The sequence below is a fragment of the Ursus americanus genome, chromosome 37 (genome assembly GCF_024610735.1).
Source record: "Ursus americanus isolate L20-20 chromosome 37, mUrsAme1.1.p, whole genome shotgun sequence".
Classification (NCBI taxonomy): Eukaryota; Metazoa; Chordata; class Mammalia; order Carnivora; family Ursidae; genus Ursus; species Ursus americanus.
In genome coordinates this window covers 4824992-4843292 of record NC_142163.1, presented here as the reverse complement: position 1 = coordinate 4843292, position 18301 = coordinate 4824992, and positions in this window count along the sequence as shown.

The window sequence follows — 18301 nt, the reverse complement described above, 5'->3', positions numbered from 1 at the left end:
CACCCCTAAAGCAAAGTCAAACAGGTGGTTCCCACAGCCCACACAGAATCAAAAAGACAAACAAACACCCATGATCTTTTTTCCTACAAGCACACACAATGAGATACAAACACACAATCAGACACACACACACAGTAGCATTGCAACACATGCATCCACAATGGTCACTGCCAGAGCAAACTCACAAATGTGTTCCCACAGCACACACATACACAACAGACACACACAAAAACCACCGTCTTTTTCTTACAGGCATCCACATAGGACCATACACAAAGACACACATCACACACACTCACACAAACCATTTACACTAGTCTGCAGCAGAGGCGTCACACTTGGCACTGCCATTGCAAACTCAAAAATAAGATCCTCACAACACACACAAATACAACAAACACACATAAGTACCCATGGTCTTTTTCCTCTAGGTGTCCACCTAGGGCCTCACACACACACACACACACACACACAGACACACTAACTCACACAGGTCTACTGCAGAGGCTTCCACAAATGACCACGCCCTAAAAAACTCAAAAACATGGTCCACACAACACACTAGTACACAACAAAGACACACAAACTTACCCTCCTTTACTTATAGGCATACACCATGGGCCTCACACAAATGCACACACACAGAACTCCCACGAGATTTCTGACAGAAGCGTCTACAATTGGACCCGCTCTAGCAAACTCACAAAGGTGGTCCCCACATCACACACATACAGAAACACACACAAACACCCATGGTCTTTTCCTTACAGGTATCCACATAGGGCATCACACACACACACACACACACACACACACACACACACACACACACTATATCAAAGAGAGAGACATCCGCTCTTGGAATCGCCATAGCAAACTCAAAAACGTGGTCCGCACAACACACATGTACACAACAAAGACACAGAAACACCCACGGGTTGCTCTTACAGCACACACAATGAGTCTCACACAAACACACAGACACACAGTCAAGCAACCAACAAACACACTATATCAATGGAAGAGACATCCACACTTGACACTGCCATAGCAAAGTCACAAAGCTGGACCCCACAACACACACATACACAAACACACACAAACACCCCTGCTCTTTCTCTTATAGGCATGCACAAGGGACCACACACACACACACACACACAGCACTCACACACTGCGTCGGGCAGAGCTGTCCACACTTGAACACGTCCTGACACACTCACAAACCTCGTACCCACAACAATCAGGACCACACCAAGACACAGAAATTCATGTTCGTTTGCTTATACACATACACAACGGGCCTCACAAACACACACACACACACTTCAACACACAACACACAACTAGATCAATGGCAGAGGCATCCACACTTGGCAGTGCCATAACAAACTCACAATGGTGGTCCCCACATCACACACATAGAAACAACCACACACAAACACCCATGGTCCTTTTCTGACAGACATCCACATAGGACCTCACACCCACACACACCCCCACATACACTCACACACAAAGAACTCACACAAGGTCCCTGGCAGGGCCATCCACACTTGGATGGACCCTACCAAACTCAAATACATCAACCCCACAGCATACACTTACAACACAAACACACACAAACACCCATGGTCTTTTTTTCACACTCATACACAATGGGCCTCACACAAACACACACACATACACTCCGACACACAGCACACACACTAGGTCCGTGGCAGAGGCACCCACACTTGGAAACGCCATAGAAATCTCACAGCCGTGGTCCCGACACACACATACACCACACACACACACACACACACACACAAATCCCATGATCTTTTTCTTATAGGCATACACAATGGTACGCCAAAACAGACACGCGCACGCACACACACACACACACACACACACAGAAAGGGAAACATGCCACTCACACAAGGCATCGAGGAGAGTCATCCACACCAGGCCACACTCCCAAACTCGCAAATGTGTTCCCGACACCTCAAAATCACACAAAAAACAAACACACACAGGGATTTTCTTGCTGGCATCCTCATAGTGTCACACAAACACACGCACACACCCACACTCACACACTCACACACGCACACACACACACACTGGGTGTGCGTTACAGTCATCCACGCTTCACACTGCCAGAAAAAGTCACAAATGTGGTCACCAGAACATTTAAAAACAAAACAAACACACACAAACACCCATCGCTTTTTCTGAAAGGCATACACAATGGGCCTCGCAAAGACACACACACACACACACACACACAGCACTCACACAAGGTCCCCAGCAGAGGCATCCACAATTGGCACTGCCATAGCAAACTCAGAAAGATGGTCAACACAACACACACACATACAACAAACACACACAAACACCCATGGTCTTTTGGTTACAGGCATTCACAATGGGCATCACACACACACAAAAACAAAAACATAGCACTCACACAAGGTATCTGGGTATGAAATCCATGCTCGGCACAGAACTTTCCATTCCCAAACATGTTCCCAACAACACAAAACTAAACAACAAATACACAGGGTTTTTTCTTACAAATATCCACCGAGGGTCACACACAAACAAACACATTCACAAACACAGCACGCAGACTACGTCTCCGGCAGACACATCCACACATGCACCACCATACAAACTCACAATCGAGGACCCTACAACACACACAAACACTCATGGTACTCTTCTTAAGGCATGCAAAATGGGCATCACCGCATATTGCCACACACACACACACACACACACACACACACACAAACATACCACTGACACAAGGTCCCCGGCAGAGGATTCCACATTTGCACCCCTAAAGCAAAGTCAAACAGGTGGTTCCCACAGCCCACACAGAATCAAAAAGACAAACAAACACCCATGATCTTTTTTCCTACAAGCACACACAATGAGATACAAACACACAATCAGACACACACACACAGTAGCTTTGCAACACACGCATCCACAATGGGCACTGCCAGAGCAAACTCACAAATGTGGTCCCACAGCACACACATACACAACAGACACACACAAAAACCATCGTCTTTTTCTTACAGGCATCCACATAGGACCATACACAAAGACACACATCACACACACTCACACAAACCATTTACACTAGTCTGCAGCAGAGGCGTCACACTTGGCATTACCATTGCAAACTCAAAAATAACATCCCCACAACACACACAAACACAACAAACACACATAAGCACCCATGGTCTTTTTCTTCTAGGTGTCCCCCTAGGGCCTGACACACACACACACACACACACACACACACACTAACTCACACAGGTCTACTGCAGAGGCTTCCACAAATGACCACGCCCTAAAAAACTCAAAAACATGGTCCACACAACACACTAGTACACAACAAAGACACACAAACTTACCCTCCTTTACTTATAGGCATACACCATGGGCCTCACACAAATACACACACACACACTCACACACACAGCACTCCCACGAGATTTCTGACAGAAGCGTCTACAATTGGACCCGCTCTAGCAAACTCACAAAGGTGGTCCCCACATCACACACATACAGAAACACACACAAACACCCATGGTCTTTTTCTTACAGGCATCCACATAGGGCATCACACACACACACACACACACACACGCACACACACACACACAAACACACTATATCAAAGACAGAGACATCCACTCTTGGAATCGCCATAGCAAACTCAAAACCGTGGTCCGCACAACACACATGTACACAACAAAGACACAGAAACACCCACGGGTTGATCTTACAGCACACACAATGAGTCTCACACAAACACACAGACACACAGTCAAGCAACCAACAAACACACTATATCAATGGAAGAGACATCCACACTTGACACTGCCATAGCAAAGTCACAAAGCTGGACCCCACAACACACACATACACAAACACACACAAACACCCCTGCTCTTTCTCTTATAGGCATGCACAAGGGACCACACACACACACCCAAACACACACAGCACTCACACACTGTGTCGGGCAGAGCTGTCCACACTTGAACACGTCCTGACACACTCACAAACCTCGTACCCACAACAATCAGGACCACACCAAGACACAGAAATTCATGTTCGTTTGCTTATACACATACACAACGGGCCTCAGAAACACACACACACACACACACTTCAACACACAACACACTACTAGATCAATGGCAGAGGCATCCACACTTGGCAGTGCCATAACAAACTCACAATGGTGGTCCCCACATCACACACATAGAAACAACCACACACAAACACCCATGGTCCTTTTCTGACAGACATCCACATAGGACCTCACACCCACACACACCCCCACATACACTCACACACAAAGAACTCACACAAGGTCCCTGGCAGGGCCATCCACACTTGGATGGACCCTACCAAACTCAAATACATGAACCCCACAGCATACACTTACAACACAAACACACACAAACACCCATGGTCTTTTTTCGACACTCATACACAATGGGCCTCACACAAACACACACACATACAGTCCGACACACAGCACACACACTAGGTCCGTGGCAGAGGCACCCACACTTGGAAACGACATAGAAATCTCACAGCCGTGGTCCCGACACACACATACACCACACACACACACACACACACACACAAATCCCATGATCTTTTTCTTATAGGCATACACAATGGTACGCCAAAACAGACACGCGCACGCACACACACACACACACACACACACAGAAAGGGAAACATGCCACTCACACAAGGCATCGAGGAGAGTCATCCACACCAGGCCACACTCCCAAACTCGCAAATGTGTTCCCGACACCTCAAAATCACACAAAAAACAAACACACACAGGGATTTTCTTGCTGGCATCCTCATAGTGTCACACAAACACACGCACACACCCACACTCACACACTCACACACGCACACACACACACACTGGGTGTGCGTTACAGTCATCCACGCTTCACACTGCCAGAAAAAGTCACAAATGTGGTCACCAGAACATTTAAAAACAAAACAAACACACACAAACACCCATCGCTTTTTCTGAAAGGCATACACAATGGGCCTCGCAAAGACACACACACACACACACACACACAGCACTCACACAAGGTCCCCAGCAGAGGCATCCACAATTGGCACTGCCATAGCAAACTCAGAAAGATGGTCAACACAACACACACACATACAACAAACACACACAAACACCCATGGTCTTTTGGTTACAGGCATTCACAATGGGCATCACACACACACAAAAACAAAAACATAGCACTCACACAAGGTATCTGGGTATGAAATCCATGCTCGGCACAGAACTTTCCATTCCCAAACATGTTCCCAACAACACAAAACTAAACAACAAATACACAGGGTTTTTTCTTACAAATATCCACCGAGGGTCACACACAAACAAACACATTCACAAACACAGCACGCAGACTACGTCTCCGGCAGACACATCCACACATGCACCACCATACAAACTCACAATCGAGGACCCTACAACACACACAAACACTCATGGTACTCTTCTTAAGGCATGCAAAATGGGCATCACCGCATATTGCCACACACACACACACACACACACACACACACACACACAAACATACCACTGACACAAGGTCCCCGGCAGAGGATTCCACATTTGCACCCCTAAAGCAAAGTCAAACAGGTGGTTCCCACAGCCCACACAGAATCAAAAAGACAAACAAACACCCATGATCTTTTTTCCTACAAGCACACACAATGAGATACAAACACACAATCAGACACACACACACAGTAGCTTTGCAACACACGCATCCACAATGGGCACTGCCAGAGCAAAATCACAAATGTGGTCCCACAGCACACACATACACAACAGACACACACAAAAACCATCGTCTTTTTCTTACAGGCATCCACATAGGACCATACACAAAGACACACATCACACACACTCACACAAACCATTTACACTAGTCTGCAGCAGAGGCGTCACACTTGGCATTACCATTGCAAACTCAAAAATAACATCCCCACAACACACACAAACACAACAAACACACATAAGCACCCATGGTCTTTTTCTTCTAGGTGTCCCCCTAGGGCCTGACACACACACACACACACACACACACACACACTAACTCACACAGGTCTACTGCAGAGGCTTCCACAAATGACCACGCCCTAAAAAACTCAAAAACATGGTCCACACAACACACTAGTACACAACAAAGACACACAAACTTACCCTCCTTTACTTATAGGCATACACCATGGGCCTCACACAAATACACACACACACACTCACACACACAGCACTCCCACGAGATTTCTGACAGAAGCGTCTACAATTGGACCCGCTCTAGCAAACTCACAAAGGTGGTCCCCACATCACACACATACAGAAACACACACAAACACCCATGGTCTTTTTCTTACAGGCATCCACATAGGGCATCACACACACACACACACACACGCACACACACACACACAAACACACTATATCAAAGACAGAGACATCCACTCTTGGAATCGCCATAGCAAACTCAAAACCGTGGTCCGCACAACACACATGTACACAACAAAGACACAGAAACACCCACGGGTTGATCTTACAGCACACACAATGAGTCTCACACAAACACACAGACACACAGTCAAGCAACCAACAAACACACTATATCAATGGAAGAGACATCCACACTTGACACTGCCATAGCAAAGTCACAAAGCTGGACCCCACAACACACACATACACAAACACACACAAACACCCCTGCTCTTTCTCTTATAGGCATGCACAAGGGACCACACACACACACCCAAACACACACAGCACTCACACACTGTGTCGGGCAGAGCTGTCCACACTTGAACACGTCCTGACACACTCACAAACCTCGTACCCACAACAATCAGGACCACACCAAGACACAGAAATTCATGTTCGTTTGCTTATACACATACACAACGGGCCTCAGAAACACACACACACACACACACTTCAACACACAACACACTACTAGATCAATGGCAGAGGCATCCACACTTGGCAGTGCCATAACAAACTCACAATGGTGGTCCCCACATCACACACATAGAAACAACCACACACAAACACCCATGGTCCTTTTCTGACAGACATCCACATAGGACCTCACACCCACACACACCCCCACATACACTCACACACAAAGAACTCACACAAGGTCCCTGGCAGGGCCATCCACACTTGGATGGACCCTACCAAACTCAAATACATGAACCCCACAGCATACACTTACAACACAAACACACACAAACACCCATGGTCTTTTTTCGACACTCATACACAATGGGCCTCACACAAACACACACACATACAGTCCGACACACAGCACACACACTAGGTCCGTGGCAGAGGCACCCACACTTGGAAACGACATAGAAATCTCACAGCCGTGGTCCCGACACACACATACACCACACACACACACACACACACACACACAAATCCCATGATCTTTTTCTTATACGCATACACAATGGTACGCCAAAACAGACACGCGCACACACACACACACACACACACACACACAAAGGGAAACATGCCACTCACACAAGGCATCGAGGAGAGTCATCCACACCAGGCCACACTCTCAAACTCGCAAATGTGTTCCCGACACCTCAGAATCACACAAAAAACAAACACACACAGGGTTTTTCTTGCTGGCATCCTCATAGTGTCACACAAACACACGCACACACCCACACTCACACACTCACACACACACACACACACACTGGGTGTGCGGGACAGTCATCCACGCTTCACACTGCCAGAAAAAGTCACAAATGTGGTCACCAGAACATTTAAAAACAAAACAAACACACACAAACACCCATCGCTTTTTCTGAAAGGCATACACAATGGGCCTCGCAAAGACACACACACACACACACACACACACAGCACTCACACAAGGTCCCCAGCAGAGGCATCCACAATTGGCACTGCCATAGCAAACTCAGAAAGATGGTCAACACAACACACACACATACAACAAACACACACAAACACCCATGGTCTTTTGGTTACAGGCATTCACAATGGGCATCACACACACACAAAAACAAAAACATAGCACTCACACAAGGTATCTGGGTATGAAATCCATGCTCGGCACAGAACTTTCCATTCCCAAACATGTTCCCAACAACACAAAACTAAACAACAAATACACAGGGTTTTTTCTTACAAATATCCACCGAGGGTCACACACAAACAAACACATTCACAAACACAGCACGCAGACTACGTCTCCGGCAGACACATCCACACATGCACCACCATACAAACTCACAATCGAGGACCCTACAACACACACAAACACTCATGGTACTCTTCTTAAGGCATGCAAAATGGGCATCACCGCATATTGCCACACACACACACACACACACACACACACAAACATACCACTGACACAAGGTCCCCGGCAGAGGATTCCACATTTGCACCCCTAAAGCAAAGTCAAACAGGTGGTTCCCACAGCCCACACAGAATCAAAAAGACAAACAAACACCCATGATCTTTTTTCCTACAAGCACACACAATGAGATACAAACACACAATCAGACACACACACACAGTAGCTTTGCAACACACGCATCCACAATGGGCACTGCCAGAGCAAACTCACAAATGTGGTCCCACAGCACACACATACACAACAGACACACACAAAAACCATCGTCTTTTTCTTACAGGCATCCACATAGGACCATACACAAAGACACACATCACACACACTCACACAAACCATTTACACTAGTCTGCAGCAGAGGCGTCACACTTGGCATTGCCATTGCAAACTCAAAAATAACATCCCCACAACACACACAAACACAACAAACACACATAAGCACCCATGGTCTTTTTCTTCTAGGTGTCCCCCTAGGGCCTGACACACACACACACACACACACACACACACACACACACTAACTCACACAGGTCTACTGCAGAGGCTTCCACAAATGACCACGCCCTAAAAAACTCAAAAACATGGTCCACACAACACACTAGTACACAACAAAGACACACAAACTTACCCTCCTTTACTTATAGGCATACACCATGGGCCTCACACAAATACACACACACACACTCACACACACAGCACTCCCACGAGATTTCTGACAGAAGCGTCTACAATTGGACCCGCTCTAGCAAACTCACAAAGGTGGTCCCCACATCACACACATACAGAAACACACACAAACACCCATGGTCTTTTTCTTACAGGCATCCACATAGGGCATCACACACACACACACACACACACAAACACACTATATCAAAGACAGAGACATCCACTCTTGGAATCGCCATAGCAAACTCAAAACCGTGGTCCGCACAACACACATGTACACAACAAAGACACAGAAACACCCACGGGTTGATCTTACAGCACACACAATGAGTCTCACACAAACACACAGACACACAGTCAAGCAACCAACAAACACACTATATCAATGGAAGAGACATCCACACTTGACACTGCCATAGCAAAGTCACAAAGCTGGACCCCACAACACACACATACACAAACACACACAAACACCCCTGCTCTTTCTCTTATAGGCATGCACAAGGGACCACACACACACACCCACACACACACAGCACTCACACACTGTGTCGGGCAGAGCTGTCCACACTTGAACACGTCCTGACACACTCACAAACCTCGTACCCACAACAATCAGGACCACACCAAGACACAGAAATTCATGTTCGTTTGCTTATACACATACACAACGGGCCTCAGAAACACACACACACACACTTCAACACACAACACACAACTAGATCAATGGCAGAGGCATCCACACTTGGCAGTGCCATAACAAACTCACAATGGTGGTCCCCACATCACACACATAGAAACAACCACACACCAACACCCATGGTCCTTTTCTGACAGACATCCACATAGGACCTCACACCCACACACACCCCCACATACACTCACACACAAAGAACTCACACAAGGTCCCTGGCAGGGCCATCCACACTTGGATGGACCCTACCAAACTCAAATACATGAACCCCACAGCATACACTTACAACACAAACACACACAAACACCCATGGTCTTTTTTTCACACTCATACACAATGGGCCTCACACAAACACACACACATACACTCCGACACACAGCACACACACTAGGTCCGTGGCAGAGGCACCCACACTTGGAAACGCCATAGAAATCTCACAGCCGTGGTCCCGACACACACATACACCACACACGCACACACACACACAAATCCCATGATCTTTTTCTAATAGCATACACAATGGTACGCCAAAACAGACACGCGCACACACACACACACACACACACACACACACAGAAAGGGAAACATGCCACTCACACAAGGCATTGAGGAGAGTCATCCACACCAGGCCACACTCTAAAACTCGCAAATGTGTTCCTGACACCTAAAAATCACACAAAAAACAAACACACACAGGGTTTTTCTTGCTGGTATCCTCACAGTGTCACACAAACACACGCACACACCCACACTCACACACTCACACACACACACACACACAATGGGTGTGCGGGACAGTCATCCACGCTCACACTGCCAGAAAAAGACACAAATGTGGTCACCAGAACATTCAAAAACGAAACAAACACACACAAACACCCATCGCCTTTTTCTGAGGGCATACACAATGGGCCTCGCAAGGACACACACACACACACACACACACACAGCCCTCACACAAGGTCCCCAGCAGAGGCATCCACAATTGGCACTGCCATAGCAAACTCAGAAAGATGGTCAACACAACACACACACATACAACAAACACACACAAACACCCATGGTCTTTTGGTTAGAGGCATTCACAATGGGCATCACACACACACACAAAAACAAAAACATAGCAATCACACAAGGTATCTGGGTATGAAATCCATGCTCGGCACAGAACTTTCCATTCCCAAACATGTTCCCAACAACACAAAACTAAACAACAAATACACAGGGTTTTTTCTTACAAATATCCACCGAGGGTCACACACAAACAAACACATTCACAAACACAGCATGCAGACTACATCTCCGGCAGACACATCCACACATGCACCACCATACAAACTCACAATCGAGGACCGTACAACACACACAAACACTCATGGTACTCTTCTTAAGGCATGCAAAATGGGCATCACCACATATTGCCACACACACACACACACACACACACACACACAAACATAGCACTGACACAAGGTCCCCGGCAGAGGAATCCACATTTGCACCCCTAAAGCAAAGTCAAACAGGTGGTTCCCACAGCCCACACAGAATCAAAAAGACAAACAAACACCCATGATCTTTTTTCCTACAAGCACACACAATGAGATACAAACACACAATCAGACACACACACACAGTAGCTTTGCAACACACGCATCCACAATGGGCACTGCCAGAGCAAACTCACAAATGTGGTCCCACAGCACACACATACACAACAGACACACACAAAAACCATCGTCTTTTTCTTACAGGCATCCACATAGGACCATACACAAAGACACACATCACACACACTCACACAAACCATTTACACTAGTCTGCAGCAGAGGCGTCACACTTGGCACTGCCATTGCAAACTCAAAAATAAGATCCCCACAACACACACATGCACAACAAACACACATAAGCACCCATGGTCTTTTCTTCTAGGTGTCCACCTAGGGCCTCACACACACACACACACACACACACACACACAGACACACTAACTCACACAGGTCTACTGCAGAGGCTTCCACAAATGACCACGCCCTAAAAAACTCAAAAACATGGTCCACACAAAACACTAGTACACAACAAAGACACACAAACTTACCCTCCTTTGCTTATAGGCATACACCATGGGCCTCACACAAATACGCACACACACACTCACACACACAGCACTCCCACGAGATTTCTGACAGAAGCGTCTACAATTGGACCCGCTCTAGCAAACTCACAAAGGTGGTCCCCACATCACACACATACAGAAACACACACAAACACCCATGGTCTTTTTCTTACAGGCATCCACATAGGGCATCACACACACACACACACACACACACACACACACACACACTATATCAAAGACAGAGACATCCACTCTTGGAATCGCCATAGCAAACTCAAAAATGTGGTCCGCACAACATACATGTACACAACAAAGACACAGAAACACCCACGGGTTGCTCTTACAGCACACGCAATGAGTCTCACACAAACACCCAGACACACAGTCAAGCAACCAACAAACACACTATATCAATGGAAGAGACATCCACACTTGACACTGCCATAGCAAAGTCACAAAGCTGGACCCCACAACACACACATACACAGAAACACAAAAACACCCGGGCTCTTTCTCTTATAGGCATGCACAAGGGACCACACACACACACACACACACACACAGCACTCACACACTGTGTCGGGCAGAGCTGTCCACACTTGAACACGTCCTGACACACTCACAAACCTCGTACCCACAACAATCAGGACCACACCAAGACACAGAAATTCATGTTCGTTTGCTTATACACATACACTACGGGCCCCACAAACACACACACACACACACACTTCAACACACAACACACTACTAGATCAATGGCAGAGGCATCCACACTTGGCAGTGCCATAACAAACTCACAATGGTTGTCCCCACATCACACACATAGAAACAACCACACACAAACACCCATGGTCCTTTTCTGACAGACATCCACATAGGACCTCACACCCACACACACCCCCACATACACTCACACACAAAGAACTCACACAAGGTCCCTGGCAGGGCCATCCACACTTGGATGGACCCTACCAAACTCAAATACATGAACCCCACAGCATACACTTACAACACAAACACACACAAACACCCATGGTCTTTTTTTCACACTCATACACAATGGGCCTCACACAAACACACACACATACAGTCCGACACACAGCACACACACTAGGTCCGTGCCAGAGGCACCCACACTTGGAAACGCCATAGAAATCTCACAGCCGTGGTCCCGACACACACATACACCACACACACACACACACACACACACACACAAATCCCATGATCTTTTTCTTATACGCATACACAATGGTACGCCAAAACAGACACGCGCACACACACACACACACACACACACAAAGGGAAACATGCCACTCACACAAGGCATTGAGGAGAGTCATCCACACCAGGCCACACTCTCAAACTCGCAAAAGTGTTCCCGACACCTCAGAATCACACAAAAAACAAACACACACAGGGTTTTTCTTGCTGGCATCCTCATAGTGTCACACAAACACACGCACACACCCACACTCACACACTCACACACACACACACACACACTGGGTGTGCGGGACAGTCATCCACGCTTCACACTGCCAGAAAAAGTCACAAATGTGGTCACCAGAACATTTAAAAACAAAACAAACACACACAAACACCCATCGCTTTTTCTGAAAGGCATACACAATGGGCCTCGCAAAGACACACACACACACACACACACACACAGCACTCACACAAGGTCCCCAGCAGAGGCATCCACAATTGGCACTGCCATAGCAAACTCAGAAAGATGGTCAACACAACACACACACATACAACAAACACACACAAACACCCATGGTCTTTTGGTTACAGGCATTCACAATGGGCATCACACACACACAAAAACAAAAACATAGCACTCACACAAGGTATCTGGGTATGAAATCCATGCTCGGCACAGAACTTTCCATTCCCAAACATGTTCCCAACAACACAAAACTAAACAACAAATACACAGGGTTTTTTCTTACAAATATCCACCGAGGGTCACACACAAACAAACACATTCACAAACACAGCACGCAGACTACGTCTCCGGCAGACACATCCACACATGCACCACCATACAAACTCACAATCGAGGACCCTACAACACACACAAACACTCATGGTACTCTTCTTAAGGCATGCAAAATGGGCATCACCGCATATTGCCACACACACACACACACACACACACACACACACAAACATACCACTGACACAAGGTCCCCGGCAGAGGATTCCACATTTGCACCCCTAAAGCAAAGTCAAACAGGTGGTTCCCACAGCCCACACAGAATCAAAAAGACAAACAAACACCCATGATCTTTTTTCCTACAAGCACACACAATGAGATACAAACACACAATCAGACACACACACACAGTAGCTTTGCAACACACGCATCCACAATGGGCACTGCCAGAGCAAACTCACAAATGTGGTCCCACAGCACACACATACACAACAGACACACACAAAAACCATCGTCTTTTTCTTACAGGCATCCACATAGGACCATACACAAAGACACACATCACACACACTCACACAAACCATTTACACTAGTCTGCAGCAGAGGCGTCACACTTGGCATTGCCATTGCAAACTCAAAAATAACATCCCCACAACACACACAAACACAACAAACACACATAAGCACCCATGGTCTTTTTCTTCTAGGTGTCCCCCTAGGGCCTGACACACACACACACACACACACACACACACACACACACTAACTCACACAGGTCTACTGCAGAGGCTTCCACAAATGACCACGCCCTAAAAAACTCAAAAACATGGTCCACACAACACACTAGTACACAACAAAGACACACAAACTTACCCTCCTTTACTTATAGGCATACACCATGGGCCTCACACAAATACACACACACACACTCACACACACAGCACTCCCACGAGATTTCTGACAGAAGCGTCTACAATTGGACCCGCTCTAGCAAACTCACAAAGGTGGTCCCCACATCACACACATACAGAAACACACACAAACACCCATGGTCTTTTTCTTACAGGCATCCACATAGGGCATCACACACACACACACACACACACACACAAACACACTATATCAAAGACAGAGACATCCACTCTTGGAATCGCCATAGCAAACTCAAAAACGTGGTCCGCACAACACACATGTACACAACAAAAACACAGAAACACCCACGGGTTGCTCTTACAGCACACGCAATGAGTCTCACACAAACACCCAGACACACAGTCAAGCAACCAACAAACACACTATATCAATGGAAGAGACATCCACACTTGACACTGCCATAGCAAAGTCACAAAGCTGGACCCCACAACACACACATACACAGAAACACACAAACACCCGGGCTCTTTCTCTTATAGGCATGCACAAGGGACCACACACACACACACACACACACACAGCACTCACACACTGTGTCGGGCAGAGCTGTCCACACTTGAACACGTCCTGACACACTCACAAACCTCGTACCCACAACAATCAGGACCACACCAAGACACAGAAATTCATGTTCGTTTGCTTATACACATACACTACGGGCCCCACAAACACACACACACACACACACTTCAACACACAACACACTACTAGATCAATGGCAGAGGCATCCACACTTGGCAGTGCCATAACAAACTCACAATGGTTGTCCCCACATCACACACATAGAAACAACCACACACAAACACCCATGGTCCTTTTCTGACAGACATCCACATAGGACCTCACACCCACACACACCCCCACATACACTCACACACAAAGAACTCACACAAGGTCCCTGGCAGGGCCATCCACACTTGGATGGACCCTACCAAACTCAAATACATGAACCCCACAGCATACACTTACAACACAAACACACACAAACACCCATGGTCTTTTTTTCACACTCATACACAATGGGCCTCACACAAACACACACACATACAGTCCGACACACAGCACACACACTAGGTCCGTGCCAGAGGCACCCACACTTGGAAACGCCATAGAAATCTCACAGCCGTGGTCCCGACACACACATACACCACACACACACACACACACACACACACACAAATCCCATGATCTTTTTCTTATACGCATACACAATGGTACGCCAAAACAGACACGCGCACACACACACACACACACACACACAAAGGGAAACATGCCACTCACACAAGGCATTGAGGAGAGTCATCCACACCAGGCCACACTCTCAAACTCGCAAAAGTGTTCCCGACACCTCAGAATCACACAAAAAACAAACACACACAGGGTTTTTCTTGCTGGCATCCTCATAGTGTCACACAAACACACGCACACACCCACACTCACACACTCACACACACACACACACACACTGGGTGTGCGGGACAGTCATCCACGCTTCACACTGCCAGAAAAAGTCACAAATGTGGTCACCAGAACATTTAAAAACAAAACAAACACACACAAACACCCATCGCTTTTTCTGAAAGGCATACACAATGGGCCTCGCAAAGACACACACACACACACACACACACACAGCACTCACACAAGGTCCCCAGCAGAGGCATCCACAATTGGCACTGCCATAGCAAACTCAGAAAGATGGTCAACACAACACACACACATACAACAAACACACACAAACACCCATGGTCTTTTGGTTACAGGCATTCACAATGGGCATCACACACACACAAAAACAAAAACATAGCACTCACACAAGGTATCTGGGTATGAAATCCATGCTCGGCACAGAACTTTCCATTCCCAAACATGTTCCCAACAACACAAAACTAAACAACAAATACACAGGGTTTTTTCTTACAAATATCCACCGAGGGTCACACACAAACAAACACATTCACAAACACAGCACGCAGACTACGTCTCCGGCAGACACATCCACACATGCACCACCATACAAACTCACAATCGAGGACCCTACAACACACACAAACACTCATGGTACTCTTCTTAAGGCATGCAAAATGGGCATCACCGCATATTGCCACACACACACACACACACACACACACACACACAAACATACCACTGACACAAGGTCCCCGGCAGAGGATTCCACATTTGCACCCCTAAAGCAAAGTCAAACAGGTGGTTCCCACAGCCCACACAGAATCAAAAAGACAAACAAACACCCATGATCTTTTTTCCTACAAGCACACACAATGAGATACAAACACACAATCAGACACACACACACAGTAGCTTTGCAACACACGCATCCACAATGGGCACTGCCAGAGCAAACTCACAAATGTGGTCCCACAGCACACACATACACAACAGACACACACAAAAACCATCGTCTTTTTCTTACAGGCATCCACATAGGACCATACACAAAGACACACATCACACACACTCACACAAACCATTTACACTAGTCTGCAGCAGAGGCGTCACACTTGGCATTGCCATTGCAAACTCAAAAATAACATCCCCACAACACACACAAACACAACAAACACACATAAGCACCCATGGTCTTTTTCTTCTAGGTGTCCCCCTAGGGCCTGACACACACACACACACACACACACACACACACACACACTAACTCACACAGGTCTACTGCAGAGGCTTCCACAAATGACCACGCCCTAAAAAACTCAAAAACATGGTCCACACAACACACTAGTACACAACAAAGACACACAAACTTACCCTCCTTTACTTATAGGCATACACCATGGGCCTCACACAAATACACACACACACACTCACACACACAGCACTCCCACGAGATTTCTGACAGAAGCGTCTACAATTGGACCCGCTCTAGCAAACTCACAAAGGTGGTCCCCACATCACACACATACAGAAACACACACAAACACCCATGGTCTTTTTCTTACAGGCATCCACATAGGGCATCACACACACACACACACACACACACACACACAAACACACTATATCAAAGACAGAGACATCCACTCTTGGAATCGCCATAGCAAACTCAAAAACGTGGTCCGCACAACACACATGTACACAACAAAAACACAGAAACACCCACGGGTTGCTCTTACAGCACACGCAATGAGTCTCACACAAACACCCAGACACACAGTCAAGCAACCAACAAACACACTATATCAATGGAAGAGACATCCACACTTGACACTGCCATAGCAAAGTCACAAAGCTGGACCCCACAACACACACATACACAGAAACACACAAACACCCGGGCTCTTTCTCTTATAGGCATGCACAAGGGACCACACACACACACACACACACACACAGCACTCACACACTGTGTCGGGCAGAGCTGTCCACACTTGAACACGTCCTGACACACTCACAAACCTCGTACCCACAACAAT